The sequence below is a fragment of the Schistocerca serialis genome, chromosome 7 (genome assembly GCF_023864345.2).
Source record: "Schistocerca serialis cubense isolate TAMUIC-IGC-003099 chromosome 7, iqSchSeri2.2, whole genome shotgun sequence".
Lineage (NCBI taxonomy): Eukaryota > Metazoa > Arthropoda > Insecta > Orthoptera > Acrididae > Schistocerca > Schistocerca serialis.
In genome coordinates, this window is record NC_064644.1 from 176,831,049 (window position 1) to 176,857,138 (window position 26,090).

Here is a 26,090-nt window from a genome sequence, read left to right on the forward strand (position 1 = left end):
AGTATTTCAAGGAACAATTTTCTAAGGCTTATTTGACTCGTGTCACAAAAATAGAAATAATTCATCTTTCCAAATCTAAAGATTGCAGTTATGTAATGCCAAGGAATGGGAAGTATCATTTTGTTTACTCAATGTATATGCCTGGCAGCAGTGACAAAAGTTCCATTTCCATAGGTTCCCGATTTGTGCTGCCCAAAGTTGAATTGTAAAGACAGAAAGGGAGATGGGTCTTAATCCAGACAACAGGGTGTATTTGGGCATGAAGTTGATTGGTGTGGCTTTGGAGATTCATCCCATTGGGGTCTACCTCAAAATACACCGTACTGTAGGTGGCGATAACTGTCCGGGATCCAAACTGGCACCTGGCTATAGGTGCTGGTGAGACCACTGAGTAACATGCGTGAGCTGATGAATGCATCATGGGATGCAAGAGATCTAACAAGGTGTGTCAGCAGTAGCCATGAAGTATCTCGTTCTGGGACTGTCCATGAATTAGAATGGTCTGTTACAAAGAGTGGAATTCCATCAGGGTATCCTCTTTGTTGTGATTGCTAAAGTTGTTTATTAAAGGTATGTAAAAAGCACTCTGCTGGTTTTGGATGTGGATATATGGGTCAACCGTTAGTGACAAAATGGCACGCTGGATGAAGTAGAGGGTCATTACCAGTGGCTATGGTTTTGACCTCCTTATGGATTTTTGAACCCTCAACAGTTGCACTGCGTGTACCATCTGTCTGAAAGCACGTGGGCTCCTGAGAATCAAATGAAGGGTCAGGACCCATGAGGAGATGGGAGAGAGCATTTGTGTTTGCATCTTGAGATGATGTATGGTAACGAATGTCATACTAGTGCTTGCTTAAAAAGTTTGAAGTCATTGGGTATTTCGATAAGACAGCTTGGATTTACGTCTGAATGGAGCAGGGTATAGTTTGCTGTGAGTGATTAAGTGATATTTAGTTCCAGATAATATCGGCATGAAGGGAACTGCAATAATGGTCACAACTGTACTGACTGTCTGGTGTTCCAGACATCATTCCACTATCTCTGTGGATACTTGTCGTGCTACAATAAAACTCCTACCTGACTCAAAGAATGTACAGTCATGTATGTCCAAGCAACAGTATGTCTGTCCTCTCAGGTGCTAGTCCTGTGAAGACACTGAAATAGATGTTGCATGGTATTGAGTATGGTTTTCTGAATGTATCAATTCCATATTTTCGCAACAGTCATGGGTCACGAGTAGCAATGCCGCGGAATGATAAATGTCACTGCTGTCGAATACCAACAAATGTGGGCAGACTTTTCTTCTTTTGGCACAGGACACAACACGATTATCTCAGCATCAACTAACATTCAAATGCGGTTTTTGAGTGAGATACACGCTGTGTAATGCAACAGAATGATTGATTCCTGAAGATTTGATTTGCTTGCTGCCACCATTCTTGGAATAACAACTTCTGCCAGTACATAGGTCTGTGGTTACCAAGGGAGATTAGTCGAAAGAGAACTCACTTCGATATGAAATATACATTTATTGTACACTTGACAATTATAGCTTTGTGGACAAGGGAATGGTATGGGAGCAGGGGGGGGGGGGGGGGGGTGCGGAGGTGCGTGTGGACATGCTCCACCAGGGTGGGGAGATCCTCTGATGCAGCGGGAGGTGAATCCTCAATGAAGCTCGCTGTACAGAACCTCCGCGAGCAAGGCATTAAGATATTCCTTATGAGCCGAGCAAACATCCAGCATGACCCACAGGAGGGCCTCCGACAGTAGGCCTCTGTGGCACATTAAGGGGGCCTTGAGTGTGGTGCCACTGCTCGAAGAGGTCACTGCCTGCGGGTGGTAAGCTGTGGTATGGAACTTGGCGATGCCGCAGAGCTCACAGTCATACGAAGAGTGTGGACTCAAATTAGTGTGCCTGGTTGGTAATGAGAGATAGGGGACAGCCAAAGATAGCAAACCACGCCGAGATGAAGGAATGGGCAACAGTCTCGGCCGTGGTGTCAGTAAGGGGGACTGGCTCAACCCAGTGGGCCACACGGTCGATGACTGACAAGAATATCTGTAGCTCTCAGACGGAGGAAGGGGACCAACGATGTCGATATGGATGTGTGGGAAACACCCCTTAGGGATGTCAAACTCGCCCAGAGGAGGTTTGGCGTGCCTGCCGACCTTGCTGTGCTGGCACGGAATGCACGCATGGCTCCAAGCACGACAGTTGCTTGACACCAGGCCAGACAAAGCTCTCCATAACCAGCCGCATCATGGCCCATGTCCCAGGGTGAGGTAAACCACACAAGGCAGTAAAGACCCTATGGGGAAGAGCGGCGTGTCACAAAGGACAGGGATTGCTGAACCAGGTAGTATATGGGCAGAGTGATGTACCGTTGTCTGATCTTAGCAGTGCAGTTAGCACGCAGGTGTGGGAAAGGTAGTCTGCCACAATGTTCTCTGCGCTGCGTGTAGAAAATCCAACCCCATCACAGGTTCATCCACATTAGCAGTGTGGAAGGACCAAGGGAAGGTGTGAACTGGTGAGAGATGAAGTGACATCTTGATGGAGCAGAGGACCACAATGAGAGAACAGTTGGTGGCGATCAATGCAAGGATAGTGGGGAATAGCACATCAACAGTGTTGTAACGTCCCAAAAGAAAAATTTAATTATAATATTCACATTTAGTGTAACCTCCCAACAGAAAATTCTTGTTTAAGTTCCCAATAGAAAAAAGTCCTTCCAATAATAAAATTTCAAGTTTTAATGTGACCTTCCATTAAAGACTGACTGCATATCGAGATTAATAAGTTCTGATGTCAGCAGGGCTGCATCATGGCCCTGTGAAATCATCCTGAATAAACTGAAAAATTCTGACCTCACAATGATGTCGCCAGATAATGCTATCTATATATGTGGTCCTATGAGAAATTTGACACAACCCAGTGCAATGCTGGCCCCTAGATTTTCATTTGTAGGAAAACAACTGATTTTCTTTTGCTTAATCAACATGAGTAAGCACAGGAAAAATTCGTAAAATCTTTAAACTCAGATAAATGACTGGCAAAAGTTTTCTTCAGAACAAAAGTTATTATTGAAACATTTCTGCAAGGAATTACATGGGACTTTAACATTACAATTGTGGTTAAATCAGTTTGGCAATTAACATATGCGAATGCCAACAAAGAACATTTTTTTTTACTACATCTCTCAGGCACGACCATCGTTTTGCACGACTGGCCCAACACAAGTCAACCGCTGGACTGCCTTGTCCAAACTTCAGAACTCAAGTGCTCTGTGCAAGCTACAAAACACGACTGCTCTCTGTGAGCTACTAAACTCGACTTACTGCCAACACTGCTCTGACCTGCGATTCTATTGTAGCATAGATATTCCATATCGTAGGCAGCGCATGAGCAGTCCATCGAAATTTCATCTGTTCAAGTGCACTAGCGAACAGTAATGAACCCCTTACAGTGTGCTTGGCCACGATGACACTGTCGGCGCCAGTGTCGACAAGAAAGCAGATGCCGATCGAGGTATCTGTGGCAAGGTGGTGTTGCGTTGCTGAAGTGGGTGATACAGCATCAGAAGATAGGTGCCATGAAGGTACATGGTGGGGCATAGTGCCTAAACGTGCACGCCAGTCTCGTTCGGATTAGCACAGGGTGCTCATCAGTTGCAGGTAGCATCCCTGTTAATAGCGTCGAAGCAGCACAGTGGGTAGGCTGGGTGGCAGGATAGTGCAGTGCTGGCGGGGTCAGTGGCTGACTGCGGTGGGCCCAGTAGCAGATCGGGTCACTGCTCGGGTGAGGTCAGCGGCTGTCAGGAACCTGCTGGCAGTACATCCTGTAGGCCACTAGGTGGCAGCTCCTGATGGGCAGCTGAGGCACCAAGGCAGAGTGCTCCGGCCTCTGCCGGGTGGGAGCTGAACCGGAGGCACAGGTGTGCCAGCTGAGTAGGATGGTGGAGATGTCATTCATGACAGGTGGTATAGGTGACAAATGATGGCGTAGGCCTTATCCTCCAAATGTAATCGAACCTTGAGTGGGTCAGTGAAGTGAGACATCAGAGGAAGCTGCAGATCCAAAGGCATTTTGACCATCCACAATGTCCTACGAGTGGCGTCAGGCAATCCGTCGTCGTTGATTAAAGCACATAGACGCTGTCCAAGTTGCGAAGGGGTGTGGTCATCAAGATGGTCCTCATGTGTAATGTGATGAATAGCTTCCGCAGGAGGGCAGCAAAGGTGCTCGATGAGCAATGGCCATCAAATATTGTGCGATGTGGGCAGTGAGAGGAGCAAGTCGCTGATGAGGCCTGTATGTGCATGGAGATGGCTCATCAGGCAGACAAAATGGGCACCATCATTGGAAATGCTGTGGATATCCAGGAGGTGGTCCACTAAGGCGAACCAAGTTTTTGGGTTGTCCTTTTGTAATGCAGATAGCTTAGGGAACCTGCCTGGTAACACATGTTGAGTCTGCACCGGCAGCTGGAGATTGGTGCGGGTGGAGCAGGATGCCTCTGATGCCGAAAATGCAGTATTGGTGAAAGGTATGTTGCCCACGGTCTGGTTGCCTATTCTGTATCTTTTCGCTATTTTACCGATCGTTTCGGTACTCAAGAGCACCGAACTGTCTAGTACTCGAATTAGAGCCTCTGCATTATTCAGTATGCATTTCGGAACCGATACCGTTCAGGTCTAGAGAACCGAAGCGCTGTTGTCGGTTCGCATCGCGCAGGCAAATCAAAAGCAAGCGGCCACAGATCCGTGCATGCGCACTGCAGCGCGCACAGGGCCACAAACACAAAGCGGCTAGCAGACGACACAGACGCACTTTTCTTCGAAGTATCGAAAGATAGCGTATTTGACTGTGTTGCGCAGATTGTCGTAAATGCCGCATTATGTCATCTTATTCTCATTTACACTGACATCGTGTTTTGGATTTTACGTTTCGGAAAATGAGTTAGGAATAGTGTGTAGTACCAGATTGTACTAATACATCTATAAAAACACCCGAAAAATTAATTCTGAGAGTTTCAACGAATAAGAAGATAAACAGAATATGGTTATAGCTCGCTCCAAGAGATGCAAATGATTAAGTAGCCCACTTCCCTATATGATACTTCAAAGATTTGGGTATATTTGTGCTGGATCGTTATTCCCTCCCATGTAAATTGTTCGGTTGACTGCTGCACATTTCACGCCTTTATTTAGCTGAGAGAAGATCGATTGTGGTGTGTGGATCTAGCATGTGGAAGACACGTTTGCCTGTTCTCTAGACATCAGAAAGACCTTACTCGGCTTGTAAATTATAAGAATGATTTGGAATCTGGTACATCGCCGACTTCGGTATTCGAGAGTAGAAATATAAGTTTCCCCTATTTGTTTGTAGTTACTCAGTGGCTTACAGCACGCTGCACCTTGCTAAAGCATGGGGTTTGTAGAGAAATAATTTCCAGTCTATATCTTGGGAATTATGTTGTGCTAGCGATCGTTAGGATGCTGCCTAGTGCTTGACATCGAGAAGTACCGCGAAAATGGTATAATATTATGGTGGCCCATGTGAAAAAAATACATGTGTTCTTGTAATCCCTGAGTCTGGAGATCTGTGCAGAAAAGCGAGCAAGCAAGGAAGCAGGTTTGGAGCAGAAACAGTAGCGCATTTGTGCCAAGGGGAAACAATCCCGAATTTGTAGAACAGTTCTGAGAGCGACTTCGGCCCACTGAGGTGCTGTGGGCACCCGTTGGTCGTAGATGCCCTAGTGCTGAGAGGAGTATATATACGGTACTGTCCATTTTCGTGATATACGTACGAATCATGTACAAGGGATGATTTTGTGTGGTGGAGTATATGAATTGTATGTTTACTACATCGACACGGTACACGGTGATATATTGCTGGGTTGAAGATCAGTTTCACAGGCTAATATTCAAGCTCCTGTCCTCGGTGGGAGAGCAGTGTAAATGAGTAAGAGTCTTTCCGTATTTGACGATATATATGGCACTTTGCGAAATTTAGTTGTCATTGCAGTATGTTGATCAGTGTAAAATAGATTATTGCCGCTGAAAGTCTCGTCTGCAGAAGTAAAAAAAAAAAGGCTGACGGTGCTTTGATACTGGTGGCATCAGTAATTCTCAGTGCCCTGTAGAAGCAGAGAAAAAATTAGAGGTTTTGCACTACATAGAAAAATGAACAACTTCCAAACAACAGCTTGCAGAACTAGTGCCGACTAAATTCAAAGAATGTGCTGTACGAGACAGACAATGTGCTTTCCGATTTCGTTCTTTGATGCGTGCCTACAAACCAGTGTAGGTTCCTGACATAGTGCTTGCGTTGTCATATGACTGGCCTCTACAGTCAGTAATTCAATGGAATTTGTAGATAGGACTTTTAGTATGGCCTCAGCTAAGCTTTCGGACTTGCGCCTCAGGTTTGGTAAAAAACAGAAGGAAACGTTCAACAGGTTCACCATTCTCGTTCACATTTCTTAATACGAAGATAATTGATCAATATGTGAAATGTCCGCAGTAGAATCTATTCTTATTGAGAAATATTTGGATTGTTTTATTTATCTTACGATAATTCTTTTTATTCGTTCAGAAAGAAGCTCTATTATTTCATCATAGATTGTTGAAGAAAGATAACTTATATGTGCCTGCCCTGGATTTCTATATCGTTCAACGTGCTCTGCAAGAAAAGGATCAAACTCTGCTACAAGTTCAAGAGACATCATAAATTGACCACTGTGTAATGAATGGAACCTTTCAACATGTCCACGTAGGGGAAGTCCACGACTTGTTAACTTCTCCACTAGTGCAAACACTCTTTTCAACACACTGCGCCAGCACATTTTTTCTGTCTCAGCATATGACTCGAAATGGTTATCTATTGTTCCTAGTGACTTTTTTCTTGTTAAGAGTGACCACTCAGAATTTTTGTGTTCAAGTGAATTCTCGTGATGAGATAAACTAGTAGAAATATTTTTCCAATCTGCAATACCATTAGTAGCAATCGTGGCCTTACCTCCGAGCTTTTTGCATGGTGCACAAAAAGAGCACCAGTGGTACAGGAGTATACTAGAAAATCACGCAAAGTTGATTCACCCTTTAAAAGTTTACAATGAAATTCATTTTTGTTCAAATATCTGGTTTTATCGTCTATTCATTTTCTTGAATTAGAAAAATCGCAGTTACAATTTTGATTAATGCCACATTGTAAGAGAATGTCAATTGTTGATTCATTGACACACCATTCCGCAGGACCATCACAAACTAGGTTGTTTTTTTTTTTTGTAATGTCTGACTCGACACTTAGCTTTTCGTGAAACTCGAAATCAGGAACAATTTGCTTTTCTTCATTTTTAACTTTTGTTTCGTCTGTATTTACTTCTTTTACAACAGCTACAGTGCCAGAAATATCATCCGAAGTACTTGAACTCTTAAGTCGGACCAGCAACATTTTTTGCGAAAAATTTATCTACTCTGCCAAGCGTTTTTAGAACGTTTCCTTCGATAATTTCTGAACTGCCGCCCCACTTAATGTTACACGTTTGCTTTTTTCACTGTTATTAATGTTAAGGCACTTACAAAATTGACAACCAACATTCGAAACAAAGGAAAAACATTTGTAAAATGAAAGGAAGGAAGACTGTATCCAGTTCCAATCGTACTACACCGCACATGAACACAAAGCTTTTTACTTTAAACACACCACACGAGCACAAAGATTTTTCCTTTAAACACGCAGCGATGAACCGACCAACTCGGATTACTCGACGTAACTGTGCTATGAAAGAACGAAAATGCAGAATAATTTAATTTCATTGTCGCCCGTTTTTCTGTTGTCTTTGAACAGTAGAATCACACCTGGCGGCTGTCTCGTAAACAGTCCCATTTTTGGCTTCTGTTTCCCGCGTCGCAAGAATTTTAGCTGGGACGCAAATATATTCTGAATATTCTTGACACTGTCTTTCTAATTTAAAAAGCAAATAATTTTTGCAATTTCTTGCAGTGAGCTGTGCTGGATCGACTCTTATCCCAGTTATTCATACAACATTTTAGCGGTTTCTGTGGGCAGAGAAGATAGACAACAAAGTTTAAGTAGTCTCGTTGGCAGTTGTTGTGTTGTTATTTGTGTGAACACTACTGTTACGTCTAGACGCAAATGCACCTTTTGTTCCAACGTAAAACAAAAATAACCTTTCCTCGAAGGAAAAAACCTTAGTTAAGAAGTTATTATAAAATTTGCAATGCCACATACTATTCGATTGCACAGAGTGGGAACTTGGATATCGTGCAGGCTGCAGCTCACTAAATGAGACAAACGAAAGTTGGTTGCTTCTTCTTTTTTCGCCAAAAAAAAGGAAATAAGTAAGTAAATAAATAAATAAATAAAATTTTTAAACTGTTATGAAGTGTGTTTCACACATTATTAGATATTCTACTTATGTTCTTTTCGTATAAACATGTGTTTAAAAATGTAAAACATTGCCATTGTCAACAGGTTTTGTTAAACGTGTGTCATTAAATCGAAGCTTAGATGTTAAAGACCACAGAGCTTTCACATTAAATACAGTAATGGAAGGCTTGCTAGATACTTCCCTGTAATTTCTACAATAAATGTAAGTAGAGTCAGTTTTACATACTGAGGCCCACACATGTTACGGTATTTAAGAAACTGCTGATTAGTTTATCACAGCTTTTCAGGGGTCCTGGTATTTTCACGGGGAAAATATGGTAGGGTTAAGTAGAAGCCGACAACATTCTCGGAATAATAACGTTTTAAACACTGCCATCCTGACAGGTTACTTCAAAATATTTTGAACAATCATGAAAATGATACTAGGCAGAAATCCAATGTTAAATTTCCATTCAGTCACCAAGTAAACTACGTATATTTCCAAGCGTGTATTGTCGAATTTCGTTCTTAAGCCTTATTTAAAATAGCAAGTTGTTAACAGTATTAAAAAATTTTGTCGTTTGTAAGCGCAGTTATTTTAAAACGCAAAAGGTTAAAATGAGTACAGAGCAAAAAATTCCCCGCCCCCCCCCCCTTTAAGGAGCCACCGCTAGGCCCGCGCCTAGTGGGCATGTATGTAAATTCGTCACTGGTAACAGTTCTGAAAGATGTTTCTGAAAAACTGGAAGAGTAAATGGTGACTTTCTCTGGTAGAAAGATAGAGGCTGCAACTAGGTCTCCAGTTAGTTTAAATCAGTCATTTAGCCTCGTAAAGTACAACATTCATACTTCTTTTACCTTCTGCAGTTCCTTACACATCTTCACTTCTCGCTCTTTTATGATACTTGTGAAAATCTGTTGGATTTTTAGTCATGCCTTCCCTGATGTCTGTAATTTAACGATCAAAAGCTGTCAGCTGATCTTGTGCGTAAGTTGGGTCAGTATCCTTTTTCTGTACATTTACAAAATATCCACATGAATCATAATTTGATTAAAAAACAAGAACTAGAACACGAATCGTTGTCCTTGAAAATCGTTGTTAAGCTGCAAGCCTATACAATGATATTTTTCTGTGGTGTCTTGCCCCCTTATGTCTTATAGGGTGCCTAGGAAGCTGTTCTCGGAGAGCTAGACAACATACAAGCAAATCATATTAAAAGAGTTTATTACAATAAAGAAGACCGACAATACTTAACTTTGGGTCGCAAGCAAATGGCGACATGCAAATAATCAATGTCCTTCGCTATGTACAATAACCATACAAGCAATTAATGTAAGGCACAAGTCTCAGTATAAGAGTTAGGGTGACAGCTCTTCTAGTGCTCTCTTCTAGTGCATGGTTTCTACAAGTGTCCGACCGAGGCCGCTTCTGTCGTGGTGCGGTCCTAGTCAGCGTACTATTGCTGACGTCGTCTGCTCTTGCGGTCATCATCTTCGTGCTGGCGCTTGTCATTACGCCAGAACATTCCCCCCGCCCCAAAGCGACTGGCCGTTGTCGTGTAGGGAGTGTGACAACGGTGGGGGAGACAGGAGTGTGGGCTCACTACTGGACCGGAAGCTGTGGCTGCAGGGGACGTCAAGCTTCCGGTCGTACCATTCCATCCAGCCTTTGCTCTGGCGGAAATGTGCCCCGGGAAACGACTAGAAGGGTAGGCGTCAATCTCCCGATGCCATGAACCAGACCAGGTGAAGAATGCGCCGACTGCAGCGATGTGGGTCTCCATACGTAAGACGAGAGAAGGCGGAGGAGGTGAAGGCTCTTCTCGCGATGTCGTGATGACACCTTGTGGCGGCAGTTGTGGCCGCGCTGTCCTCTGGATCCGTGAATCTGGGGTAAAAGACACTGAAACATCATCGTGCATATGACAGAGGCGAAGTTGATTTTGATGTCGTCACTGCAAGCCACCTGGACCTGAAATAAGATACGACGGACGATTTTGCCTCGCGCCCACCATCTGCTGCCGCTAAAAACCCTGTAAAAGACAATATCATGCGGCATGAAGCGGTACTTGCGGCCTTCCTTCGGCGCAGGATACTGAGGAGGGTCGAGCAGATGGAGCACTGTCCGATGGCGGCGGCCTTGAAGCAATTCCGCCGGCGATGGTCCATCTCGTGGGTGCGAACGATAGGAGGCGGGAAACAATTGCAATGCTTGATCCCTGGTGTTCTACAACCCTACGTCTACTACTGTAATTCGACGTTGAGCGCCCATAAACCCCCACTATTGGAGGATAGTCCTGTTGATAGGAGAAGAGTTAGCCTTTTTACAGGATTTGACCGTGTGTTGTGTCTAATGCATAAGTAAATCAGACTATTCACTTCTTTTCCTAAGATCTTACCCAGCGGTTAGACAGAAACGCAGTATGAATAATATTATACTGAAGCTAGGACAACTCAGTACAAAGTTCATTTAGTGGTTTAAAACATGTATTAATGCTCGCCAGCCTATCCAGCCAATGAAACAGTGAAGTATTGGAAAAGCAGAAGTATGAATTTTGCCTATTTTCTTGCCACTGTTCAAGTTGCTTCTTCAAATAAATATTACTCCACGTGAACAGTGTTATACTACACCCTTATACATTACGTTTCTAAAAGAGAAAAAAAAAAACAGTAGATAACTTCAAGGAAGCCAAATAAATTTGGCCAGGGGTGACCTTTAGAAAAGCACTTTACATAATCAACAAACTTAAATACTAAAATACTTAAATAATAAAGCACAGACTTTTTATACTGAACATTTCACTTCAAGAAAAATCTCTTTCTTACTGGAATTTACTTCCAAAAGCTATTATTCTTTCAACTAACTCTGTGTAGTTATTCTGGTAGATTCTAGTAACTTGGCTACACTCTGAATTTTACGAAAGCAAACTTTTAGTATAACACTTTGCAATTGTTAAGAACACACAAAAACAATTTAAAAGGTGCTTCTTTATATTAACTTGGCACTTCATAAGTCTGTAAACCAGGATACTCGGATTAATCAAACACCAGGAAGGAGCCCTATATGGGTGTATGATTAGAATGAAATAACAGGGTGAACCAGTTTCTTTAAAGTTCAAGAATAATTATTAAAACACAGTTTAAATTAATGATTCACGCTGTACAAAAATAAAATACAAAAAATTCTTATCTGGTGGCTGTAGGCTTGGGTGTGGCGAACAATTATGACGGTTACACTACCCACAGAACGGCCTGCAAGTATCTTGCTGTATGGGCTCAATTTCTCTTCTTGGCGTCGTTCAATTTTAAATACCATCAACTCGCTGGTATGCCGTCTGCGGTCTTCATCCGAGGCAATTTTGTGCAAATTTGCAGGTAAAGCTTCTCCTGCTCCACAATGGTGTTGCCTCAATCTCCGCTGCCTACAGACTGTGTAGCTTACTTCTCGCACTAGCTCCAGATAGCGCGCCAATTTGCCCTTGCCGCCTTTTCCACTCCCCAGACACACCTTCGTTTCAAATAAAAGCACCCAGGCCTTTACATAAAACCTATTTCTTACATTGTTCCTAAGCGTCGCTAGTTCTTACATTTGTCAAATTTACATCAATATGAACAGTTTATAGACACATACATTTTTAATATAAAATGTCATCAGAAAACTATTTAACGTAATAAACAATTTACATAGTATTTTCAACTGCAACACTTCTTTTTGCAAAGCTTTAGGGATCAATATTGGTGACTGCTCACTGTCATTTAACAAGAATCGCACCTTTCTGTACATAGAGGCTATGCCGACGTGCAAAATATCGGCGCACTACAGATTTCTTTAGCAAGGAACGAGGCCAAGATGTGCGAATGCACTTTAGCAAAATGTTCTGATCTGAATCAGCTTCCGTGGCTTGTGCAATTTAACTGTAGTTCAGCGGAAAAGATTGAAGCAATCCTGAGCATCAATGTGACAACAAGATGTAGCAGAGGCGTCAAAGTTTGTGTCAGGGCCAATCGGAAGACATGAAAGTGCGTCTGCATTACCATGTTGAGCCGTCGGATGATACACAATCTCCTACTGGTATTGAGACAACAACAAAGCCCATTTCTGCAATTTTTGGCAGCTCGCACAGGAAGCGGTTTCGTCAGATGAAACAAGGACTGCAAAGACTTGTGATCAGTTACTAAGTAGAATTTCTGCCATACAAATAGTGGTGGAATTTGGTGACGATATGCACAATAGCCAAAGCCTCTTTCTCAATTTGTGAATAGTTGCACTGAGCCTTGGACAACATATTTGATGCGAAAGCCTGTCTTGATCACCAGTTCTGTATGAAAGCTCTGCACCGATTCCGTAAGAGTAAGCGTCAACTTGCAATACTACTGGTTTGTCGGGATCAAAGTGAATTAAGCATCGATCACTGAGCAATGCATCCTAAAGTTTTTGAAAAGCGGCTTGGCACGCATCCATGCAAACAAAGAGGACATTATTGCGACGCAAGCGATCCAATGGAGCTGTGATTTGCGCAGCATTTGGTAAGAACCGAATATAATATTTCTTTTTACCTAAAGATGACTGCAATTCTGTGACATTGCGAGGAAGAGGATGTACACCTTGACTGTTTATGACATGAACAAGATACTGCAATTCAGGTTAAAAAAAAATCACTTGTCCAATCTACCCTTTAGTCTTGCATCGGATAACACAGGAAAGGAAGCACGTAAATTTGCAATATGTTTTTCAGGTGTACAACCTACTAAGACAACTGCCGTCTGCTTCACATCTTCTGTGCAGCAAGCTACGTAAATTGAAGTATTAACTGTGTTTTTCTTACTTGCCACTTCTTTTTCCCCGTGTTTTTGCTTTTAGGAAGCTTTAATTTTCGAGTACTAGTAATAGTGTTCCATAGATTTCGTGTTTGTTTTGAATATAGTCCAGAGACAGCTATGCTTATTTTCATTGTTTCCAACACGAAGTGTCTAGTAACCACAGTTTAGTCAACTATCAGCCGCCTTTAGTGAATTAGCAGTCTAGTTAACAGTTGATTAACTCTCTATAGTAAATTGTTGATTTCTTAGGATGGATAGGATGTGTGACTGCTGTGTACGGTCACAGGAGGAGCTGGCCACTGTTCGCGAACAGCTGAACGTGCTGATGGCCGCGGCAGCCGTCTTCAGGCTGCTGCCTCGGAGTGTAGCGGCAGTGGGGAGTCTGGTGCGTCGAATGTTACAAGCCAGGTGTTACATGCTTTACCCAAGGCCCCTGCTGTCGAGAGATCTTCGCGGGTACCGGGCGCAGTTGTGCCACCCTCTCCCCAAGGGGAGTGGCGGGTTCAGCGGCGTCCGCGTCGCAGGAGGCGGAGGGTCAATGTGGAGGCTGGCCGTGTTGCATCGCCCGCTCTGCCTGTGAGTGGACATGCGGCCGCTCCTTGAGCAAGGTCCGAGCAGGCACATGGGGGGAGGGGTTTATTAGTGATTGGGAGCTCCAATGTTAGGCGGGTGATGGAGCCCCTTAGGGAAATAGCGGAAAGGTCGGGGAAGAAGGCCAGGGTTCACTCTGTCTACTTGCCGGGAAGTCTCATCCGAGATGTGGAGGAAGCCCTGCCGGCGGCGATAGAGAGCACTAGGTGCACTCGACTGCAAATTGTTGCTCATGTCGGCACCAATGATTCCTGCCGTCTGGGTTCAGAGGTCATCCTTAGTTCATAAAAGCGGTTGGCGGAGTTGGTGAAGGCGGAAAGCCTCGGTCGCGGGGTGGAATCTGAGCTAACTATTTGTAGTATCGTTCCCAGAATCGATCTTGGTCCTCTGGTTTGGAGCCGAGTGGAAGACTTAAAACCAGAGGTTCAGACGATTCTGCGGAGACCTGGGGTGCAAATTTCTCGACCTCCGCTATGGGGTGGAGAAATGTAGGGTCCCCCTGAATAGATCAGGCGTGCACTACACGCAGGAAGCGGCTACAAGGGTAGCGGAGTACGTGTGGAGTGCAAATGTGGGGTTTTTAGGTTAGAGAATTCCCTCCCTAGGCCAGACAAGATGCCTCCTGAGATGCGACAAGGTAGCAGTAAGGAAAACGCAACAGGGAATAACAATATTAATGTGGTGATAGCAAACTGCAGGAGCGTCTGTAGAAAGGTCTCAGAACTGCTCTCATTAATAAACGGTCGCAATGCCCACATGGTACTAGGGACGGAAAGCTGGCTGAAACCTGATGTAAACAGTATTGAACGTCTAAACTCAGATTGGAATGTACACCGCAGAGACAGGCTGGACAGTGAAGGGGGAGTCGTGTATATAGCGATGAAAAGTGCAATGTATCGAAGGAAATTGACGGAGATCCGAATGTGAAATAATTTGGGTGAAGGTCACGGTTAATGCAAGCGTAAAAAATGGTAACTGGATGTCTCTATAGGCCCCTGGCTCAGCAGCTGTTGTGACAGAGCACCTGAAGGAAAATTTGGAAAATATTTCGAGTAAATTTCCCGACCGTGTTATAGTTCTGGGTGGGAATTTCAATTTACCAGATATAGACTGGGAGACTCAAACGTTTATAACGGGTGGCAGGGACAAAGAATCCAGTGAAATTTTTTTAAGTGCATTATCTGAAAACTACCTTGACCAGTTAAACTGAGAACCGACTCGTGGCGATAACATATTAGACCTTCTGGTGACAAACACACCCGAACTATTTGAAACAGTTAATGCAGAACAGGGAATCAGCGATCATAAGCGGTTACTGCATCGATGATTTCAGCCGCAAATAGAAATATTAAAAAAAGGCAGAAAGATTTTTCTGTTTAACAAAAGTGACGAAAAGCAGATTTCAGAGTACTCGACGGCTCAACACAAAAGTTTTATCTCAAGTACAGATAGTGTTGAGGATAAGTGGACAAAGTTCAAAACCATCGTGCAATATGCATTAGATGAGTATGTGCCAAGCAAGATCGTAAGAGATTGAAAAGAGCCACCGTGGTACAAAAACCGAGCTAGAAAACTGCTACGGAAGCAAAGGGAACTTCACAGCAAACACAAACATAGCCAAAGCCTTGCAGACAAACAAAAATTACACGAAGCGAAATGTAGTGTGAGGAAGGCTATGCGAGAGGCGTTCAATGAATTCGAAAGTAAAGTTCTATGTACTGACTTGGCAGAAAATCCTGAGTAATTTTGGTCTTATGTCAAAGCGGTAGGTGGATCAAAACAAAATGTCCAGACACTCTGTGGCCAAAACGGTACTGAAACAGAGGATGACAGACTAAAGGTCGAAATACTAAATGTCTGTTTCCAAAGCTGTTTCACAGAAGAAGACTGCACTGTAGTTCCTTCTCTAGATTTTCGCACAGATGCCAAAATGGTAGATATCGAAATATATGACAGAGGGATCGAAAAACAATTAAAATCGCTCAATAGAGGAAAGGCCGCTGGACCTGATGGGATACCAGTTCGATTTGACACAGAGTGCGCGAAGGAACTTGCCCCCCTTCTTGCAGCAGTGTACTGTAGGTCTCTAGAAGAGTGAAGCATTCCGAAAGATTGGAAAAGGGCACAGGTCATCCCCGTTTTCAAGAAGGGACGTCGAGCAGATGTGCAGAACTATAGACCTATATCTCTAACGTCGATCAGTTGTAGAATTTTGGAACACGTATTATGTTCGAGTATAATGACTTTTCTGGAGACTAGAAATCTGCTCTGTAGGAATCAGCATGGGTTTTTTAAAAGACGATCGTGTGAAACCCAGCTCGCGCTATTCGTCCACGAGACTTAGAGGGCCATAGCCACGGGTTCCCAGGTAGATGCGGTGTTTCTTGACTTCCGCAAGGCGTTTGATACAGTTCCCCATAGTCGTGTAATGAACAAAGTAAGAGCATATGGGCTATCAGACCAATTGTGTGATTGGATTGAAGAGTTCCTAGATAACATTCTCAATGGAGAGAAGTCTTCCGAAGTAAGAGTGATTTCAGGTGTGCCACAGGGGAGTGTCATAGGACCGTTGCTATTCACAATATACATAAATGACCTTGTGGATAACATCGGAAGTTCACTGAGGCTTTTTGCGGATGATGCTGTAGTATATCGAGAGGTTGTAACAATGGAAAATTGTACTGAAGTGCAGGAGGATCTGCAACAAATTGATGCATGGTACAGGGAATGGCAATTGAATCTCAATGTAGACAAGTGTAATGTGCTGCGAATACATAGAAAGAAAGATCCTTTATCATTTAGCTACAATATAGCAGGTCAGCAACTGGAAGCATTTAATTCCATAAAGTATCTGGGAGTAGGCATTATGAGTGATTTAAAATGGAATGACCATATAAAATTAATCGTCGGTAAAGCAGATGCCAGACTGATATTCATTGGAAGAATCCTAAGGAAATGCAGTCCGAAAACAAAGGGAGTAGGTTACAGTACACTTGTTCGCCCACTGCTTGAATACTGCTCACCAGTGTGGGATCCGTACCAGATAGGGTTGATAGAAGAGATAGAGAAGATCCAACGGAAAGCAGCGCGCTTCGTTACAGGATCATTTAGTAATCGCGAAAGCGTTACGGAGATGATAGATAAACTCCAGTGGAAGACTCTGCAAGACAGACGCTCAGTAGCTCGGTACGGGCTTTTGTTGAAGTTTCGAGAACATACCTTCACCGAGGAGTCAAACAGTATATTGCTCCCTCCTACTTATATCTCGCGAAGAGACCATGAGGATAAAATCAGAGAGATTAGAGCCCACACAGAGGCATACCGACAATCTTTCTTTCCTTAGAAGGGAGAACCGATAGAGGTACTCAAGCTACGCTCCGCCACACACCGTCAGGTGGCTTGCGGAGTATGGATGTAGATGTAGATGTAGACAATATCGTCCAAATAGTGTGAACAATTTGGTACTGCGCAGTCAGCTGTTCCAAACACCGCTGGAAAATGGCGGTTGCGGAAGCATTGCCAAAAGGCAACCGCAAACATTTAAACAAGCCCAAATGAGTATTTACTACACACACTTTTTGAAATTCTTCATCAAGCGGTATTTGAAGACATGCGTCGCACAAATCAATTTTTGAAAAGTAGCGTCCAGTGCCTAATTTGTCCATGAGATCCTCTGGGTGTGGTAATGGGTAAGTATCAATCATAGTTTGTGGGTTGACTAGCCTTCAAGTCGACACAAAGGCGCATGTGACCTGAAGGTTTGGGGAGCAATACCAGTGGACTTGCCCATTGACTAGCTTGCATGGGTGCAATAGCTCCAATATCTTGCAATTCTTTAAGTTCAGCAGCGACTTTGTCCCTTAATGCAATGAGAACAGCTTTGACCCAGCAAAATTTTGGCTGAGCATTGTCTTTCAGAGTAATATGTGCAACAAAATAGTTAGCTTAGCCTAAACTGTCAGAAAAGAGTACCAAGAATTCCTTCAGCAAGCTAGCCACACTGTCTTTTGCATGGAATGAAGACACTGACAACACATTGTCTTGAATGTTAAAGCCAAACAAATCAAAAGAATCAAGACCAAACATGTTCTCACACTCACGTGATTGTAGCACCGTAAAAGTCATTTTCGCTTATGTGAGCGATTCATGGCAGGCAGTGTACACTTTCTGAGAACAGGAATATCTTGTCCATTATAAGCAGTCGATTGCGTGCTAGTTTTAGACAGGCGTGGGGAGCCTAATAGTTCATAAGTGTGACGATTTAGCAATGTGACAGAGGCACCCATGTGCACCTGAAATTTCACACGTTTCCCACAAAGAACTGAATGAACAAAAAGTTTGTTTGACTAGCGTATCACTACAGAAACTGCTCACGTGCCAGTTTTGCGAATGCCTGTTGCAGACTTTGAATATACTGCTTTACTGACATAGGTCTTGTGACTAGATTTTTGTGAGTGAGCTGAATTCTTATGTATGCCCCGTTGCAAACATATAGATTGTACATCTTTCCTGCCACAAGCGTAACACAGCTTGTCGGAAGGGGCAGTCTTGGCGTTTGTGCCGTGAATAACACTGAGGGCAAGACTTGATTCTGTTCGCCTGCGTAGCCGCTTACGGGGCGTGAAGCGTTATTTACTTGGCGTGGCTAGCGCAAATTGCCGCCGACTGGCCAAACAAGGGACTCAACCTGACAAATAGCTGGCTGCTCAAATTGAACGGCTGACAGGGCACCGGGATCGTACTGATCTAGTTTTTGCACTACTCGCTGAAATGATGGATCGTACTGTTTCAGAATCTGTTCTCTTAGTTTAACATCGGGGACATGTACACGATCGTATCAGGCAACATAACATGTAAATATAAAGCACTGCAAGGACATCTGAATTTGTATTTTCTTGTCACACCCTGCAAATCTGTTACCTACTCGCGATAAGTTTGTTCTGACCATTATTTACAATGAAAGAATTGATACCTAGCTGCTACCACATTCACTTGTTGGTCAAAATACAATAGTTACCGACTGTACCATTTGTTCATAAGTAAGTTCACTCAGAGTGGTGTTTAGGAAATAGTTTCTGAGTTAAATGGAACACTGCACTTCCTATTGTTGATAATAGATACGCAAGTTTTACAGTACCTGGTACGTTGTGAACGAGTATCTGAGCTTCAAATTGGGACAACCGCCCGATGGACTATGCGGCTGGTCCCAGCGGAGGTTCGAGTCCTCCCTCGGGCATGGGTGTGTGTGTTTGTCCTTAGGATAATTTAGGTTAAGTAGTGTGTAAGCTTAGGGACTGATGACCTTAGCAGTTAAATCCCATAAGATTTCACACACATTTGAACATTTTTGAACAACCGCTCGAGCCATTCCTCTTCTTGTTCACGAAACTGTCGAAAAGGCGATATAGCAGTAGGTGTTGCTGTAGGTGGTACTTGTTCCATTGGGCGCACAGCGTTGGCCAGTAGCTGCTGCATCGTGTTGAATAGTGTAGATATCTGCTGCCTCTGGAACTGAAACATCTGCTTTAGCTATTTGGCATCTAACGCTTGTGGTTGTAGCGCCTGAGCAGGAGGTGGGATAGGCAGGGTGGGCATGTTGAAAGAAACAAATGCAAGAAGCAGACAAAGCAAGCAAGAAAAATAAGCACAAAAGCAAAGAAAATTTCTGCAATGCCCAACTGAAAACACAGATTAGCAAAAGAGACTGTTAAAACAAGTAAACGTCCCTGCAAAGTAAAGACGAGAGAATAAGACGCAGAAAAATAGAACTCCATGGCCGTCAGGCACTGGGTATGTCACATAACTCGTCGCCAATGTGGTGTCCTGCCCACTCGTTTCTTATAGGGTGCCTAGGAAGCTGTTCTCAGATAGCTAGACAACATACAAGCAAATCATATTAAAGGAGTTTAATACAATAAAGTAAATTGACACTACTTAATTTTGGGTCGCAAGCAAATGCCGACATGCAAATAATCAATGTCCTTTTCTATATACACTCCTGGAAATGGAAAAAAGAACACATTGACACCGGTGTGTCAGACCCACCATACTTGCTCCGGACACTGCGAGAGGGCTGCACAAGCAATGATCACACGCACGGCACAGCGGACACACCAGGAACCGCGGTGTTGGCCGTCGAATGGCGCTAGCTGCGCAGCATTTGTGCACCGCCGCCGTCAGTGTCAGCCAGTTTGCCGTGGCATACGGAGCTCCATCGCAGTCTTCAACACTGGTAGCATGCCGCGACAGCGTGGACGTGAACCGTATGTGCAGTTGACGGACTTTGAGCGAGGGCGTATAGTGGGCATGCGGGAGGCCGGGTGGACGTACCGCCGAATTGCTCAACACGTGGGGCGTGAGGTCTCCACAGTACATCGATGTTGTCGCCAGTGGTCGGCGGAAGGTGCACGTGCCCGTCGACCTGGGACCGGACCGCAGCGACGCACGGATGCACGCCAAGACCGTAGGATCCTACGCAGTGCCGTAGGGGACCGCACCGCCACTTCCCAGCAAATTAGGGACACTGTTGCTCCTGGGGTATCGGCGAGGACCATTCGCAACCGTCTCCATGAAGCTGGGCTACGGTCCCGCACACCGTTAGGCCGTCTTCCGCTCACGCCCCAACATCGTGCAGCCCGCCTCCAGTGGTGTCGCGACAGGCGTGAATGGAGGGACGAATGGAGACGTGTCGTCTTCAGCGATGAGAGTCGCTTCTGCCTTGGTGCCAATGATGGTCGTATGCGTGTTTGGCGCCGTGCAGGTGAGCGCCACAATCAGGACTGTATACGACCGAGGCACACAGGGCCAACACCCGGCATCATGGTGTGGGGAGCGATCTCCTACACTGGCCGTACACCACTGGTGATCGTCGAGGGGACACTGAATAGTGCACGGTACATCCATACCGTCATCGAACCCATCGTTCTACCATTCCTAGACCGGCAAGGGAACTTGCTGTTCCAACAGGACAATGCACGTCCGCATGTATCCCGTGCCACCCAACGTGCTCTAGAAGGTGTAAGTCAACTACCCTGGCCAGCAAGATATCCGGATCTGTCCCCCATTGAGCATGTTTGGGACTGGATGAAGCGTCGTCTCACGCGGTCTGCACGTCCAGCACGAACGCTGGTCCAACTGAGGCGCCAGGTGGAAATGGCATGGCAAGCCGTTCCACAGGACTACATCCAGCATCTCTACGATCGTCTCCATGGGAGAATAGCAGCCTGCATTGCTGCGAAAGGTGGATATACACTGTACTAGTGCCGACATTGTGCATGCTCTGTTGCCTGTGTCTATGTGCCTGTGGTTCTGTCAGTGTGATCATGTGATGTATCTGACCCCAGGAATGTGTCAATAAAGTTTCCCCTTCCTGGGACAATGAATTCACGGTGTTCTTATTTCAATTTCCAGGAGTGTAAAATATCCATACAAGCACTTAATACAAGGCACAAGTCTCAGTATAAGAGCTAGGATGACAGCTCTTCTAGTGCGTGGTTTCTACTAGTGTGCGTCTTCTACTGTCTGGCTGGCAGGAGCGGCGCTTATATTCTCTTCGGATAGAGGTTACTTCTGTCGTGGTGCGGACCTAGTCAGCGTACTATTGGCTGACGTCGTCTCACAGCCTTCTCTGCTCTAGCGGTCTTCATGTTCGTGCTGGAGCTTGTCGTTACGCTGGAACATTTTCATTCCACAGTTTTTCTCTGTTGGTCATGGTATTCATGCGCTTTATGTCTTCCCTATACTCGAAACGGTATTTACACCCCTTGACTGGAAATTCCAACGAGTAAACGCTCAACATGGCAGACATTTTCGTATAATTTCGTCGAAAATTGCTGTTGTTTGTAGAATTGCTGAAAGGAGCTACTTTGGTGATAAATATTCGCCCTTTTGTATTCACCAAAACGGCTATTAGCGTTATCAGATTCAACTGGTGGGCGTAACAGTGAATGTACAGTGAAATATAATGCTTTTCTTTAACACCAGCCCGCACACCATGTGACGAACCTCTCATTATTGTGAGACAATCATATATTTGTGCCATTAGTTCATGTGGGCAATTACCCAAATAGTGATTTATCTGTACTATAATTTTTTTTTTAGGTTCATCAGTCTTCTGACTGGTTTGATGCAGCTCACCACGAATTCCTCTTTCGTGCTAATCTCTTCATCTCAGAGTAGCACTTACAACCTCCCTTCTCAATTATTTGTTGGATGTATTCCAATCTCTGTCTTCCTCTAAAGTTTTTGCCTTCTACAGCTCCCTCTAGTACTGTGGAAGTCATTCCCTCATGTCTTAACAGATGTCCTATCATCCTGTCCCTTCTCCCTATTAGTGATTTCCACATATCCCTTTCCTCTCCGATTCTGCACAGAACCTCCTCATTCCTTACCATAACAGTCCACCTAATTTTCAACATGCTACTATGATGTAAGCTGCCAAAATCTGGGCATCATGTTTTTCTGGTGCTATGATGTCCTAAAACTCGTCTTCCATTAATGATGCACATATATAGTATAACCACCATGAAAACGCTTTCTACATCACTGGTTTCATCAGCTACTACAGCGAAAGACTCCACATCCTTAATTTTCTTTCAGATTTCCTCTTGGCAGACTTGTAGCAAGCATTGGAAATGTACGTTCTGGATGGATTTAGAGATGCCTTTAAAAAATGTTTCTTTTTCTAAATGCGATTTCAATACCAGTTTCAAATCTAATTCTGCATTAAAATTTATCAGGACACGAAAAATGACAGGATTGGAAAATGATTCAATCTCATCATGTCACCTGAGGGAACGTTCCAAAGCCCCACAAAATCGAATTCAGTTAATAATTAGATTTAGTACGTAACTATTGTTGGTAACTTTTTGGCTGTATAATGACACGGACCTTCCCTATCTCAGTCTAATATTTACATTGACTAGACTTTCCAGATTCAAAATATTATTCATATGGACCAAAGAACGTTCATGTTTCCTAATTTTGTCATGGAGGTGTGGAATGCCACAGACACCTTGTTTAGTTCGCGTAAGCTCTCCTGCAAACAATAAACAAGGAGAACAAAATAAGGCGTTTGCCAAATCATAACTACACAGTAATTCATGCTTTCTGTACAGTTCAGAGTTGAATTTTCTATTGAATTGACAACCCTTCATTATAACTCTCAGCGACATTGTTAAAGTAGGTTGCGGCCCACGTATCCTTTCGATGTATAAGTTTTCTCCAGACTTGTGTAAGCTGATGGGGTTCATAGAGCAAGGAGATTACCTGATTCTTTATTTCATGTATTCACTGGTTGCCTCAAAATTCGCTATAACACACGCTAAAATAACGGACCGAACGCACAGTAAATAATTAATTCTCACAGCTACAAGTGAACTGGCAAGAAGGCGCGAGAATCCCGCTTCACTTCGGATGTAGGGCGGTGGAAGGGCCTTGAGAGCATCAGTTCTAGTGGCCCTAAGGGTCTAGCTACGATTTACTGTTTTAGCACTATTTATTTGTTGTGATAAAAGAGAGAGGAACTTTATTTTACATCTCGTAACTAGGATATTATTTGAAATGGATTTGAGGGGGACGGGTGGCTCGCTTGCAGTGTTTATACACACAGGGCCTGTATACAAGAACAGTTTTGCCAACCATTGTCCTTGCACCTCGCACGCATACACAGGTGCGCATTTCCAGTTGCAGTGCAACGCAATTTGTTGGGTGGGTTGGGTTGTTTTGGGGAAGGAGACCAGACAGCGAGGTCATCGGTCTCATCGCATTGTGGAAGGATGGGGAAGCAAGTCGGCCGTGTCCTTTCAAAGGAACCATCCCGGCATTTGCCTGGAGCGATTTAGTGAAATCACGGAAAATCTAAATCAGGATGGCCGGACGCGGGATTGAACCGTCGTCCTCCCGAATGCGAGTCCAGTGTCTAACCACTGCGCCACCTCGCTCGGAGCCCAATTTGTTGTCGGAACGTTTGCGTCCCACTTGGCTGCGTTCGTCGCTCAGAGCCTGGGCACATCAAAAGAGATGAATGGTTTGCTACTTCTTCACTTGTACAGAAAGCTCAAAAGGCAAACACAGCCTAACAAAATTATTCCTGGGAGGAGCACAAACCTGTTCATGAACAGCGCATGAACTACGATTTTAAATTTCCATACATTTCCCCATTTTGAAGGGAAACAGCCATTTCTTCGAGCCACATTTCAGTAATAAATCACATGATGTTGAACTTATAGTGTAAAGAGCCTGATTGCTGGACGCCCAGTAAGGCAGGGGAATAGCATCATAGTCTGCCAGGGCCCGCCACTGCCTACCATAGTCTACCATTTACAAAAGCTGCCATATTGTAGTCCACCCGAATCAGCAGGAATGTGTTGCCACTTACAGTCGAACCTGCTGTTAAGAGTCAATGAATTAATGTAGAGGGCCTGCTGTGAGAAGAAGAATAGCCCAAGACTCTATGGAAACAGTTGAGTGGGGCGTGATAAAGGTTTTTTTTTTTTTTTTGTTGACTGAATTAAAATTAAATGAGATATAAATGACTTGACGGAAAATGGCGAAACAAAGACAGTTATTCTTCTGCAGGCGTGATGAATGGTAATAGATACTTTTGTATGGGAGAGCCTGTCACCTGATTAGTTTATGGGAAACTCTCCTTTCAAAATAATTTTGCTCTTCAAGATGCAGAGGAGCTTATTCACGATAACAATAACAGCTGATCACACCATTTTCGTGAACATATGACTGACTCGGTGAATATTTGTTTAATAAAATCCAATAAGTTATACTGAATGACACATGTTCTTCAGAAACGAAAGTAACATCGACTGTGCCAAAAGAAACTGTAAGAAGATCTTAAATTTTCTCTGTGAACATAAACGTAAGATTAGTAGCATGAGCAACACTATTACATTGTTCATTGACAGTTGTTATGTCTACAGGAAAGTATCGTCATTGCACCATCGAAATAAATGTACAGGGACTTGGACAAAATTTCCACTTGGTGTAATGAATCACAGATCTCTTTCAACTTGGATAAAAAATCAGGTAATAGCTATTATAATGAAAAGACCGCTATAGTATTAGAGTACAAGATTGGACATGAATATCTTGAACACGTCATATCATATATACATCTTGGGATAATACTAAGGAGTAATATGAAAATGGGCAGTGGCGTAAAATCAGGCAAACGGAAGATTTAGTTCTGAAGGACAGCTTCTGGGAAAGTGAAATCAGTCTGTAAAGTAAATCATACACAAGATGCTGTTGTGAATGTTATCTAATTAATCAACACCAAAATCAATTATGAACAACAGGAGACATCGAATGAATTTAGAGATGCGCTGTTAGAGCTCATGAAACTGACCAGTCTAGTCCATATAAAAGTGTAAGACTAATGTTAGGTAAACTCGAATTGGAATCCATGGAAGGAAGACTATGTAGGACTCACAAAACCCTGTTGGGTAGATGTACAAGGGTGAGTCAAATGAAAACCTTAAATATTTTTTAAAATGTTATTTATTGTGCAGAAGTGGTACAAAGCTGTATCACTTTTCAACATAATCTCCTCCATGCTCAGCGCAAGTCCTCCAGTGCTTACAAAGTGCATAAATTCTTTTAGAAAAAAAAATCCTTTGGTAGTCCGCACAACCACTCATGCACCATGTGGCGTACCTCTTCATCAGAAAGGAACTTCTTTCCTCTCATTGCGTCTTTGAGTGGTCCAAACATATGGAAATCACTTGGGTCAAGGTCTGGTGAGTATGGTGAATGTGGAAGACACTCAAAATACAGGTCTGTGATTGTTGCAACTGTTGTACGGGCAGAGTGGGGCCCTGCATTGTCATGTTGCAAAAGGACACCTGCTGACAGCATTCCACGTCGCTTTAATTTGATTGCAGGCTGCAGATCTGTATATGATGCACTAGTGACAGTGGTCCCTCTAGGCATGTAATGCTCCAAATTGACGCCTTTCTCGTCCCAAAAGAGAGTCAGCATAATCTTCTCTGCTGATGATTCTGTTCCAAACTTCTTTGGGTTTGGTGATGAGGAATGGCGCCATTCCTTGCTCGCTCTCTTCGTTTCCGGTTGGTGGAAGTGAACCCAAGTTTCGTCCCCAGTAACGATTCGTGCAAGAAAGGCATCACCTCCTCGTTCAAAGTGCCGAAGAAGTTCTTCACAAGCATTAACACGTCGTTCTCTCATTTCAGGCGTCAGCTGCTGTGACACCCATCTTGCAGACACTTTGTGAAACTGGAGCACATCATGCACAATGTGGTCT